Raw genomic sequence first — 12,730 nt, forward strand, 5'->3', positions numbered from 1 at the left:
ATCAAAGATTTGAGAAAATGTAGTTAGATTCTCTCTTCAAAAAATTGGGGTACTATGGATGTAAAATGTTGCATATATTGTCAGACAGGATTAACACTAACACTGATCAGAGTTTTGTTGCTTGCATATAAAAGAATAATAAATAAGGCTTTAATTTACATTATTGTAGTGATTATGTAAATTCAGAGGAGACATGTATTATTTCCCCATATTTGGATGCAGTTTATCTTTGTTAGTTCTTTATCATTATTCATTCATGCTTAAATTTTTGTTTCTCTTCACTCCTATATTTGTATTTCAGTGTTTCTTTGCAGCTCTGGTCCTTCTATCAGGAATGCTTGGGTGTTTTTATTTCATTAGAGATTCATTTGTTCCCTATAGCATTATATTCAGATTTTTTGAGTAAGTTATTCTTGGCCCTCAGCCCATATCCTTAGCTTTCTGATATATCATAGTCCAAGCTCTTTACTCTTATATTATAGTGATTGCTAAATCATATGCGATCCTGACTTTGGCTTCTTGGTATTTAAATTCTTTCTTTATGGCAGCTTTTTTTTTTTTTCCTTTTTTCTGAAAGCACTGGATTTTGGTTCCAATTGGAATTTATTTCCATTATAATTTCCCATCTGGTTCTGGAACTTTCTCTTGTCTTAGTGTAAAGCTTCTCCCTGGACACTGAAGTAAACGATGTTCATCCAGCATATTCTTGATCTGAACTGACCCCATTCCCACTGTCTGCAAACCCTCTGTGTTTGAATTTCTATGACATGTAGGTCTAGACAAATAACTCACTGGGACATTCTGTAATTCTGGTGCATTTTTCTAGATCTGTTTAGTGGGATTTATAAAGGGAAGTTCTCCCTGTTGCTTTCTACTACTCTACTATCTTGGGTTTGCCTTTCCAAAAGCATTATTTATGATGAGGACCAGTATTTAGTAGAAAAGTAATGAAAAGAAATGAAGCATTTTTTTCAAAAGAATTGAAAACTATTAATAATTTCATAAAAGATGGTTTCATAAATAATTGGCTGCTGGAACAGTAGATAGAGCTCTGACCCTAGAATCAGGGAGACCTTAGTTCAAATATGGCCTCAGATACTTCTTAGATACAATAACCAGAACGTGTAACAATCTTTGTTTACTTCAGTTTCCTCAACTAAAAATTGTGATAAAAATAGGACTTACATTACAGGGTTGTTGGAAACATCAAATGAATCAATATTTGTAAAATGCATTTAGAACAGTGTTTGACACATAGTAACTATGACATAAATACTTATTTTTCTCCCTGTTTTCCTTCTCCTAATAATAAGACAAAAGCAAATAAAATAAAACATACAACTTAGTCTTTCCTCTAACAATGTCAAATTTGATAAGATAATAAAAATGAGAATGATCAATCCCTGAAAGGTTGTTGAGAAACTGGGTACACTGATACGCAATTTGGAATTATCTGAAAAGACAAGAGTGTATCCTTTAGCTCAAAGACTCTGTTGCTAAGCCCAAACAGAAATATTATACATACATACATATATATGTTAGATATAGCAGAATAGTTACAGGAAGAATTTTGTAATGGCAAAGAACTAGAAACAAAGTAAATGTCATACATTAGGAAATGGCTAAACAAACTGAGATATACAGGCATTATGAAATTTTATGACATTATAAAAATTTATAAATGTGAAGAATAGAGGAAAGCATGGAAAATTACATGAACTGATGCAATGGAAAATAAGCAGGCAGGAAAATAATAATGTATAAAGATTCCAAAAATGTAAACCAAAGGAATTAAAACAAAGAAAATAGAATCCTATATAATTATAATGACCAATTTTGTTATTAAAGGAAAGACAAGAAAATGTACCTCTTTCTATTCTTTGCAGAGGTTAAGAAATATGAGAATGCAGTGTCTCATATGTTATTATTAACTTGTTTGTTTTCTTGATTTATTAAATTATTTTTCATTAAAAAATTATTACAACAGATTACACAGGTAGGGGAATAAATGTAAATATTTAGAAATGATGATGTTTAAAAAAACTGAAAAAGAACAATAACATTATTTTTATAATAAGTCAAATGAATATCTCTTAGTCTTTTAGATTGTACCAATTCATTATAGATTTCAGATGTTTGATTTTATCATTATTTTTATCAGAAAGATTTTTTTCAATAGGCATTATTTTCCTTGAAGTGTGTAGTGTTCTTTTTCATCTTTAAAATAATATAATATGATGGTTCTCTCTGGGAGAAAGCAGGTTTCTCGGGGAGGTTTTCTGGAGGCAGCCTTAGTATCAGTTCAGATCAATAATTACCCCAAATGCAGCCAGGTGATAAAAGTTCAGATCTTTTATTGTCTCCAATATAGTCCGGTTAGCTTAGAGGCCTATCTCTCTGCTTGGTTCTGAGAGCTCCTGCAGCTTCGTCCTTTGCCTCTGCTCCTTTCCAGCCTCCAGCCAGCACAAAGATGAATCTGTCTCTCTTGCCTTCTGAAGTAATTCTCTCCTGGCTCTAGCTCAACTTCGATTCGTGGCTTCTTCTGACTTGATGCTCCCCTCTCCATGTAATTTGGCTGAAATTCTCGCCAAGAGCCTCTGTCTGTTTCTTTATATATGAGAGAGAGGAATTGTGGGATATCTCCCAGTGTGCTCTCTGGCCCTGAGAGCTTCAAGGGAGGTGTGAATTCACAAAGTTACACAGTTAACTTTGTGAATCTCCCATACTTGTGAATTCCAATGAATAAAGGTGTGAACTCAAGCATTGTATCAATTAGTTCTACTTAGTACCTTGTTTCAGGTTCTGGCCTGAAACATCAACTTTAATGAATTAGCAGTTTGTAAAGATTCCAACAGAAGTGTACTTACATTTATTTTCTTTCTTTAATGAGGAAATCAATAAAACCTGAAAAAGTTTTGAGGAGTAACCACCATCAAAGAAGTAGTCAGAAAATGAATGAAGAAGGAAAATGAAGAAAAAAGGCAAAAATTGCCAAATATTTTAAAAGGAAGAAATTTCAATTAAAAACCTAGTTTGGGAATAAGTATATCAATAGAGAAAGCACTAAAATTTGAATGATTAGCACAATTATCTCAAAAATAGCAAAAGTTTTACATAAAAATATTACTGAAATTGAATTGATGTTCAATGAAACAAAAAACCTGAAGAATCTCAAAAAAAAAGGAACATATTTAGAAATGATCCATAAGATAAATGAAAAACAAAAGAATTAATTAGAACAATTGCATTCAGAACTTATACCTTGCAAAGCAAAAATACATGACAACTGTGGTGAATCTTTCTAAAAAAAGTTTTAAAAAAGAATTTATTTGAAATTTAAAAAATATACATAAATGAAGGACAATCTCTAAGGAAAGAAGCAAAAAAAAAAAAATTAAAAGAACACACAATCTTTATATAAGCAAAAGATACTGACCTCAAAGATAGGTTGTACAGATACAATATCAGAGTTATAGGTCTCCTCAAAGAACATGAAGAATTTAAACAACAACTACTACTACTGAACATTACAAAGCAAAAATAATCCCCCAAAGTGCCCAGCTATTCTGAATATAGAAAACAATGCATGACTGAAAAGAATCCATGTATTCCTCTTGAAAAATATATAAGTGAACAAACTACACATTTCAAACTCTAAGACACATAGTGACTAAATTTAATAATTCCTATGATAAAAACACATTCTAAGCAGTGAGGAAAATAGAAATAGGAAAATAGAAAGTGTATTCTGCATTTTCTAGAAACCATAGAATAGTATGCCACAAGATATGCCATGTCTTAAACACATTTTTATGTTGTGACTTTTTAATTTAATAAAGTATACAAAGACTTTTGAAGCATCCTGTACATTCCAAAAAAGGAATGAAGATTAAAATAATATTTTAAAATGATAGCCTGAAAACTTCCCACCCATCATAAAAGATGAGGGTTCAGCAAAAGATATTTGAGGCAATCCTCAAAAGCAACTTGATAAAATTCATAAGCATATTCACTTCCCTAAATAATAAACATACAAGAAAGATAAATAAATAAAATCACTAAAGAAACAATAAGTAATGAAATAAATTAACAATATCTGGAGTTTTTTTTTTAAAGTAAAGAAAACTAAAACATGATCTATGGATTTAAAAAAAAACATTTTTTTAAATATACAAGAGGATGGTGATTAAAGTTGGATTTAAAGAAATAGAAGACATAATGGTAGAGGAGCTAGCGAACACCATAAAGCAAATATCATACACCATTATAAATCAATCAATCTACACACATGCACACACATACATACACACATACATACATACATACCCAATTACAAAATGTGAGGGTACATAAATGGGAAAAGGGAAAGTAGCAAACAGAGAGGAATACATTATGTATTCTAGTCAAGTCCATGCATTAATAATTAAGGGAAAAATAACTCCAAGTATCTTAGCAAGAGATAGCAAATGGGAGGCATTTAAACAAGAAAAATAAAATGGAGACATTTCAACCAAGTGGTAGGAGAAAGTTTTGGTAACGATGCATATGTGGAACAATGTATATGACTTTAATGGGACATGGAAAACTTATGAGGGAAGTGTTCAATCAGACAATGGGACAATATTTATTCTGAGAAAGTGTTGTAGCTTCATGGACACTATCCTGCTTTCAAAAAAAGAAAACTGAAACAATTAGAAGTAAGCAGCTCTGAGAAGTTTGGGAGATTTCATGGCAGATCAGAATAACAATGAGGAAGACAGAAAGTAGAAGTGAATCCACAAATTAGGACACAGTAATTTTTACTTTAGAGCATTGCATCCATATATAATTTCTCTCATGAACTCATGAACTCAAAAAGTGAGGCAAAGTTTTTAAAAAATGTAAAAAGATTTTTCAAGACAATAATAGAGGTTTATTAAAAGAAGAGAGAGCTTAGATTTGCTATTTCAGAAGCTTTAGTTCCATGAAGAACACAAAGCAGTTCAAAATGAAATATATAAGATATAAACCATGAATCAAAGAGTAAAAGTTTGAAATACACATAAAGGGAAGAGAAATTGGGAGCTGAACAAGAAAAGAAAAATATTTTTAGAAAAAGTTGAGAGAAATGAAAAGAAACCAAGAAACAAAAGAAGTTACAAGGATAGATTGGGGTAGGGAGGGTGGGTTTTTAATCTCACTACTTAACTGATAATGGTAAAGAAAATGAAAAAATTAGGGGGCATTAAATAAATATATTTTTAAAAATATTTTGAATAAATACTGGAATTAGAAAATGAATTAGGAAACTGAATGGGGAGAGGAAGGAAAGGAAAGGAGTTTGTGAAAATTGACTTGCACCAAAGTTAAATCAAAATTAACCACAAAGACAAAGAACTAAAGGAGAAAGGGAAATGCAAAATTTAAAAACAACAAAAATATTATAGACACAAAGGAAAGAAAACAGAAAATGAACTTTTAATGTGAATCCATGAAACAATCCAATAAAATAAATTAGTCATGCTAGAAATGTCTAAGAAAATAACTTGTTACAAACTCTTGTTTATAAGAAACACCTATAAAATGAAAAAGAAATTGCATGGAATAAAAGAGGCTAGAATATAAAGTACTAAGTAGCAGGAAATCTAAAGTAAGAAGAATCATACACATAATAATGGATAAAGCAAGATAAGCATTTACAATACAGAAGAAATTATCTTATACTTAAAGACCTCATATAAAACAAAATTATATAATTAAATTTATAGGCAACAAATGACATAGCCCGGAAATTCATAAGGAAAGGCTTAACTGAATTAGGAAAGATATAGAGAGTAAAACAATAAGATTAAGAGACTTTAAGGTTCCCTTATCAGGGTTTCAAAAACCTACAGAAAGATAAACAAAAAGCGAAATATAGAATGGAACAAACTTTTAGAGAATACAGATTTAAAATACTTATGGTACCCTGTAATAAAACCACTCTTATTGAAAATAATGAAATTATTGAAAATACACATTTCTGAAGATGATATAGCAATATTTTTACTAAAATATGCCATGTATTTAGGGCATAGAGAAAGTACAAAAAATACTAAATCCATGTATAAAGACCACAATGCAATAAAAACAGTAATCAATTCAAAGATCACCAAGAAAAGATCCAGAACTAAATGGAGACAACAATGAAATCCTAAATAATGATATCAATCAAGAAATTAAAAAAATGGTAATGGCTTTGTGAAAATGAATGAAAATTGTTATTTCACCTGCCAAAATTTCTAAAATGAAGCTAAAACAGTACTCACAGAAATATATATATATATGTGTATACACACACACACACACACACACACACACACACACACATATGTAAAATCCTCAAAAACATATTTTCCAAATGGAAGAAAGAATTAATGAACTGAATATGCATTTCAAATTTTAGAAAGTCAACAAATAAATGTGTCCTGAAATCATAAAACACATTAAAAACAAACCAGAAATAAACTGGAAGAAGAAAACAATATGGAAATTATAAGTAAAATTAAAAGTTGGCTCCTGGAGGGAAAAAAAAAAAAAAAAAACAATAACACTAAAACATCGATGAACTGGTAGTCCAGATTAAAAATAAAAGGAAAGAAAATCAAATTATCAAAATGTAAAAAAATAAAATAAAATGAAATCATAAAACCTCCAAATAAAAAGAATTATTAGAAATGAAGTTATGTTTCTTAACATACACATATGTATTTGTTAACACAGATATGTTAATGAGGCTGAGAATATAAAAGAAATAGAGGAGTACCTACAAAAATATAAATTGCTCAAACTAAAAGAACATCCTTTAGAGATTATATATAACTCAATCTCATAAAAGGAAATGGAGTAGGTCATAAAAACAACCCATATCCAAGAATCCTGTATCAACTTGATCTTTGGGAAAATACACCCAAAACTTAACTCCTGTCCTACAGTGTTGACCTCACAAGTTCACGTCCAAATTTGACTCTGGAAAACTGGGATGCTGAAGTGCCCTCAAGGTGACCTTTCAAATTCACCATGTCAAAAGGCCTCCTCCCTTCAACTAGAAAAATAAATTAAAAAGGACAAATAAAGAGATTCATTTCTAGAGGTCCCATGGCCTTAGAGAGGGAAGAAAGCCCATAGGACATTCCCCTTCCTACATGCTCTTTTATTGGTTATTATGAGTGAAACAGAGAAAAATTGATTAAGTTCATAGAGCTTTTAAAAAATACACAGAGTCTCATCTATCTAGCCAATGAAAAAAGAGTCCTTACAACCTAGTACTTTGATACCTAAAATGAGTAAGATAATGTCCACATATACTCTGTCATTCTCCCAATGGAATTTCTCTTACATGTTATCACAATTTTATTAAATGTGACTCCTAGAATCTTCCACATGAGAAAGTTTAATTAAACAAATAAGCTAATGATGTCTGTGCTTATGCCATACCCTCAATATATCAACAAAGAAATCTATTATGGATCTAGACAAGATTGCAACAAAACATTTTGGAAGAGGAAAAAAAGATGATCAATTAACAAAGGAAATAATTTTTTAAAGGTAGAAATGGATAGGAGATCTAACTTTCAGAGTTCAAACTAATAAATAACAATAAAGCAAAAATTATGAAGATAATTGTATAATGTACAATCAGTAAATTAGCTAGCATATGTTATGTACTTATTATGTGCCAAGCACTGTCTATACAAATTATGTAGAATAATTTTATTCTAATAGATGAAGAAAACATACCAAAGGAAGCTAAAAGGAAAGATGGATGGAAATATCCATCTCAGGGATATGAAGAGGAAGTCTTGATTGCAGTCTAGAGAGGAATGAGACATAGTTGGCCCTTTTCAATTCTATCTAATCAGAGGGAGAAATAAAAAAGGCAGAGGGTAACTTCCAATATGTGGTCTCCAGGGCTATAGAAAAACTTCTGAATGAAGAGTTGGAACATGGTAAGGCTTCAAAATGATAAAAGAAGTCCAACATACAAGAATTTTATCTATGTGGTGACCAAACAATGTAAAAACTATCCCCATCCACTGATGCAAATTAACCATGTTTCTCTAAATGGAGACTTGATAAGTTCTTTGACTGACACATAATATATATCAAAGATGACATATGAGCCATTATTTTCTTGACTCTAAGACCCACTTTGCCATATTGCCTACTTCCCTCTTTTTCCTGCTGTTTGATAGGTAAAGAAATAAAAAGTCAAAGATGAGTGACTTGTCCAGGTTCACATGGTAAATGTCTGAGGCAGGATTTGAATCCAAGTTACCCTGGTTCCAATCCAATATCATAATCAAGAAGATATGTTTCTTCTTATTGCTTGCTGGAAAATATATACTGTAAAAGCATACATACACTTATGTACAATTATATTCACAATTGAACCCTTTTTTATTATATTAGGATCTTTGTATATTAAAAATTCCATTTCTCTCTCCCTGAGTTAGGATATACATGTGGATTTCCAATGGAAAAGTATAAAGACCTCCTGCAGAGGGATAAAGTAAATCCTTAGTTGAAATATTGTCCCAAGGACATCTTTCAATAAATAGCCTGGCAGAAGTCCCCAGAAAAACTCAGGCTCCTACTGATTGGCAACAATCCTGTATGCACATGCAATTGTAATTGATTCTCAAATTAATTGACTTTTATTAATAGAATCAGTCAAAAAGTTCTGCTTCTGCATCTTTAATTATAATTTTATATAAATATAAATACACATATACATATAGTATGCATATATTCCAAAGAGACTGAAGAAAAAAGAAAAGGACTATATATAAATAAATATTTGTAGCAGCTCTTCCTGTGGTGGCAAAGAGTTGGTTGGAGATTGCCTAAATAAATTAAGGCATGTGAATTTGATGGAATAATATTATTCCAGAAGAGATGATGAAGGGATCCATTTAAGAGACATCTGGAAAGAATTACATGAACTGATGCAAAGTGAAGTGAGCAGACCTGTTGTTGTTGTTGTTGTTTAATCATTTTAGCTATGTGTGACTCTGAATCCATTTGGGATTTTCTTGACAAAGATATTAGATTTACCATTTCTTTCTCCAGTTCATTTTACAAATGGGGAAACTGAAACAAAGAGATTTAAGTGACTAAAGTTGTTAAGTAATTAAAGTAACTAAAGCTGTTAAGTGACTAAATTGAGTCACCCTGATGATAGATATGTGTAGAGGGCTGAAAATATTGGGTTGATGCACTGAGGTTGGGACTGCTGAGTGCTTGAGGTTAACTACTGATGGGACAATACTCTATGGGCATATGCTTGGAAAATGGTCCTTTCCACTATCCATACTGGCTCAATTATTGGTACACAGAGGATTGTAGGAGGGACTAGGGGGTGGAGTAAGACTAGCCAGGGTCACACATGGGTGGTAGACGAGGGAGAAGGCAGTTGCGGAGATTCTGCTTCCATCCTGTTCAATCCTGCATCTAAGACCAAAAATAAAGACTGAGGACTTTTGCTTACCCTGACTCCAATTGATTCTGGGATGTCCTGGGCGCTAGCACGGTCATCACCTTTGGCGCCCAAGTGTGGGAACTGAGGACCCTAACTTCACTGAAGACGTCTCCGGTGACCAGGAAATAGAGTGAGTATTTAAATAGACAAACAGGGAACTTAACTTTGTTAAGGGCTAAACTAGTAACCTTTTCTAGATGCAATGGGATAGATATTGGGAAAAGATTCTCCCCTAACCCCAGCCCCAGCCCCACCCCCAAGCCCAAGCCCAACCCCACCCCAAAGGAGATCTGCAGGAAGCATACTCAGACTAATAAAGAGACAGGGCTTATTTATGACTTGGAAGCAGATTGATGGATTCCTGGATATATTAGAACATATATCCCCTTGGTTCTTTGAGGAAGAAGAGATAAGCCTAAATAATTGGAAATTTGTAGGAGATCAATTATGTGACTATTATAATGACAATGGTTCCATGTCACTTACTAAAGAAGCACTAGATATATACAACATAATACAATTGGCCTTAAAAAACTCTGCAAGTTATAGAAAAAAGAAAAGTTTTTAGAATGGGTAGATGAGGAAGTATGAGGAAAATGAGGAGGACAAAGGAGGGATTAAAGGCAATATCTCCAGAGGGCATGGGAAGTTAATTGAGGATGAAGGGCATGGTGAAGGGCATGGTGATTCTGGCTCTCACAAAGCAGCTTCAACCCCACCTAAATCGGAACTGGTTCTTGACATGCCCCCATCAATTTCACCTTTTGGGATGGAGGGGGAAGGAGTAGTAGGAGGGACTGTGACACCACCAGCACCTCCCCCCCAAAAAATCACCCCCTCCTATGACTAGATTGCAAAAGGCAGTAGTTAAAGCCAGGGAAGAAGGCCAGAATTTAAGTGATTTGCAACTGGAAATGTATCTAGTGACTCAAGAGTTTGACTCTTCAGGTCAAGAAAGTAGAAGATATGCTACTTTTGATATAGAAATCCTCAAAGACCTGAAAAAGGCTTGCACTCTTTATGGGACTACATCAGCATATGTTAAGATGTTACTACAGAATTTGGCTTATGAAGTCTTAATCCCTAGGGACTGGAAATCTATAGCAAGGACATGCTTAGAACCTGGACAAAACTTGTTGTGGCTTTCTGAATACAGTGAGCTCTGTAGGATACAAGTTAAACAAAATAGTCATAGTGGACTTAATTCTCCAATCACCTGTGACCAACTAACAGGTGTAGGTTCTTATTCAGAAATTTCAGTACAGATTAATTACCCTTTAGCAGCATATGGACAAATTGCTGTTGCTGCTATCAAAGCATGGATTTCACTTCCCAATAAAAATAACAAGGGTGAATCCTTCACAAAAATAACACAAGGGCCAAATGAACCCTTTGCTGATTTTGTGGAACGTCTGCAGACTGCTATCGTATGAACTAACGGTGAAAATGCAGTAACGGACATTATGATAAGGCAACTTGCTAAAGAAAATGCTTATGAGGTTTGTAAAAGAATTATACTAGGACTACACAAGGATGCTCCTTTAGAGGAGCTCATAAGACTCTGTGCCACAGTGGGCACAAATGCCTTTTATAGCCAGGCTATGATGCAGACTTCCCAAAATCCAAACATGGGAAGACAGGGTCCCTTTTGGCAAGGGACTTCCAGAGAAAATCGTCAATGCTTTCAATGTGATAAAGTAGGGCATCTGAAAGCTCAATGTTGGCATAGAGACTGAATGAGAAAACAGGGTTGGAGAACAAGACTCAAAACTCCATGTCCAAAATGCAACAGAGACTTTCATTGGGCCTCAGAATGTAGACTGATTCAGGGAAATGGGATGAGAGGCCCAGCCCCAGGGCCCAAGACAAAACAATACTTGGGGCATGATGACAGCCGATGCTACACCCAAAGAGTGCCTAGAAGTCCAGTACCCAGACATGACTAATCAGCCAGGAAGCCATATGATGGGAGAAGGGGATCACACAATCAACCAGCCAGAAAGCAATCTGATGGGAGAAAGGAATTACAATTGGGGAGAATAGAGTTGTATGCAGCTGGGACAACTGAGATACCTGCTGGAGAGGTGAAATCTGTTCCTCTACAGCCTATGGATCCCTTGCCTCCAGGCACAGTAGACTTGACCATTTCACCTCCTTTTTGTATGTACAAAACAGTGTCACATCCACATACTGATGTGCGAAACTGGGAAATGTGTAGATAATATCCCAGTCACTAATACAGGTAGACAATGTGTGACTTATCACCCAGGAGAAGTAGTAGCATCAGGTTTACTCATACAGAATCCTGTTATAGATATAAATTAAGGAAGATGAATCTTCCTACATTTCATCCATTGAGCCACCTAGCTCCAGCACACTCTTGTCTGTAACATATATTTTACAATGTTATGGTGAAGTGCAAATGAGTCAGTGTGCATAAAGTGCTTAGCAAACCTTGTATTATTTACATTTCAACTATTATTATTTCCACCATATATGATTAGGGCCCAACTCAGCTATAATGAAAGTAATTTGTTTTATAATTCTTGGAACACATATGAAAACCTGTTTCTTCTCTTTGGATGAGGGAAAATAAGCAGCATTGCCTGACCCTTCATTGTACACTCTTGCAAAGTGTCTTCATGTCCAACAGTTATCTGTTATCCCAGTTCTTATAAGGTCCCCTGAGGGCAGAAGTTGTGCTTTATGGATTTCTGGAGACTATTCTCCAGGTGCATGGAATTGGAGAAATTGGAGGTTTGCCTAGCTTTCTCATGTTTTTTTAGTTTTTTATCATTGCCTCCAGCTTTCTAAAGCAGCTTACTTACATGTAGCCTATCTATCTCAAGGGATATAACTGAAGGGACTCATTTCGGTAGGACACATAAACTTCCACATTTAAAAGGAGTGAACTTCAAACCAATAACTTGATTCAAAGGATCTATTTCATACACCTTCTCCAGTTGGGTTTCCTCACTTCTGGCTGATTTCCTTGCCTTTGACTCCTTTAAATTGCAACCAAATTCCCAGTCTAAGTGAGGCCATTGTTTTCAGTGCCTTGTGGATATTTCTGTTATTAATATAGTCTAGCTTTTATATCACTCTTGTTCTTATCCCACACAGGAATTCAACTTCCATGGTAAAAATTGTCCGGGGATTTCACTAATTTTTTAAAAAATATTCCAGAGTGTATCTATTGTAACTTTCTATTGATTTGTGAGTCACCTGCAG

Source organism: Antechinus flavipes, chromosome 6 (assembly GCF_016432865.1).
Source record: "Antechinus flavipes isolate AdamAnt ecotype Samford, QLD, Australia chromosome 6, AdamAnt_v2, whole genome shotgun sequence".
Classification (NCBI taxonomy): domain Eukaryota; kingdom Metazoa; phylum Chordata; class Mammalia; order Dasyuromorphia; family Dasyuridae; genus Antechinus; species Antechinus flavipes.